The sequence below is a fragment of the Balaenoptera borealis genome (genome assembly GCF_965194805.1).
Source record: "Balaenoptera borealis genome assembly, chromosome: X".
NCBI classification, from domain to species: domain Eukaryota; kingdom Metazoa; phylum Chordata; class Mammalia; order Artiodactyla; family Balaenopteridae; genus Balaenoptera; species Balaenoptera borealis.
This window is the reverse complement of record NC_138881.1, coordinates 1,978,754-1,980,787: the sequence shown is the minus strand read 5'-3', so window position 1 is coordinate 1,980,787 and position 2,034 is coordinate 1,978,754.

The following is a 2,034-nucleotide window of genomic DNA, read 5'->3' as shown; positions in this document are numbered from 1 at the left end:
CCGCATGGCTACAGCTCTTTGTCTCATAGTGGGAACGGAACCCGGGCGTGTGTGCAGCTAACAGCGTGGTGCTTGGAAGAGGCACAGAGAATTCACTGACCCTGTAGAGATGGTCAAGGGCGGAAAGGTGTTTATCACACGAGGTGGGCATAGCCTCGTCTCTGTGCATCTTGCAGAATGAGACGCCTCTCAGGTGCTTTTCCGTAGGTGGGAAAGGGTGTAATTTCTATGAGAACAACCACAACAAAAAAGCAATGGCAAAACTGGGTGGTGATTTAACACAAGAGCTATTGTTCTGATGTCATCTTCCTAAACGAGGTCTGGTTTCCCTGCATCTCAGGAGGATTCAGGAAGGTCACCGCCCTTGAGCTGGAGAATGCTCCTCTCCAGGGCTTCTGGTCTCATTTCTCATCACACACCTGCCTCATCTGTGAGCTGCCCCACAAGGAGGACACACGTAAGACGCAGAGTAATCTCGTGACCCAGCCCAGAACAGGGTGGAAGGGCTAAGGAATGGAGTTGGAAGAGGCATATTTAAAAAAAAATATTTTTGGCCACACTGCCCGGCACGTGGGATCTTAGTTCCCCGACCAGGGATCGAACCCACGCCCCCTGAATTGGAAGCACGGAGTCCTAACCACTGGACCGCCAGGGAAGTCCCAAGGCATATTTAATGAGCACAATTTTAATTGGATAAAAGAAAAAAAAAACCCTCTTGTGCTTGTAATGCACTTATTTTCATATTAATCCAAAGAAGGAACATCTGGGCAAATCTGGGCTCAGGGATCATTTCTCTCTCTACACTCCCAACTAAAGGACGCAGTGTTTGAAGGGGCTGGGTGGGGGGCCTTTTCCCCTGGGAAAGGGGTTTCAGCATCGTGGGCTGGGGGGCCAGGGATGGCTTATCTAAGGGAGCAGGGGAGGATACAAGAAGCAGCTGGTTTGGTGATGACATAGGAGTTTTGTCAGAAACTGAACAAGCATTGGTGGGGAAGAACCCCACGGACAGAAAGCCCCTCCTCATATTTTCAGGGTGCATTTTGCTGAGACACCTGGGAGGCCTGAACAGGGAGAGACCTGAGTGCGTACCTCACGAATCGTCATCATTTTGCAGATGAGATCCCTCCACTTTCGTGCAACTGGGGGAAGATGGACAGCATCCCTCCGTGGAGGGGTTCAGGGCCCCTCCAGCAGATCATCCTGGCTAAGAGCATGGTCTAGAGTCAGGCTGCCTTGGCTTAAACCTAGGAGTGAACATCTCATCCTTGGGACACCCTGGGGTACCCAACTTAAGAAATGAATATCCTATGATGCCTACCGTATAAGGACCATGTGACAAATATGTTAATGTGTGTAGAATATGTTTAAAAACAATGGCATGATATAACCCTCGACATGTGCCAGTTACCATTCTTCTGCATAGTTTAAGTTCACCAAGGAACAAAGTTAGAAAAGGAGTAGATGTGCGCGAACATTTTTGAACGAAGGGGGCAGGATTGTCTAATTAAGTCGTGGGCTGTACGTTTATCCTGGAAGGCTAGCGAACAAGGTAGGAATTTACACCGTTCTTGAAACCTTATTATGTTGAAAAAAAAAAAAATGATCTTGCACCTTGCCTGAAACTCTGAATACCGATCGAAAAGACTTGGTTAGAGGTTGGAGTTATGTGTGCCGGGTCAGCTGTGATAAGATAGGAAGACAGTCATCTTTCAGGGTCAGTGAAAACTCTGGACATGAATGGAAAACGCACACTCTCATACCCAACCAAGTCCTGCACAAGTTATCAGAGGGTTCGCAGAAACCCTGCCCTAACCCACAAGCAGCCCCAATGAGAAACTCTCTGTTTTGGGGACCCTCACATCCACTTGACTACCGCATACTCAGTATTCTTTTTTTTAGTAGCATTTTTTAAATTGAAGTCGAGTTGATTTACATGCTGTGCCAATCTCTGCTGTACAGCCAAGGGACTCAGTTATACACATAGAGACATTCTTTTTTTATATTCTTTTCCATGATGGTTTATCACAGGATACT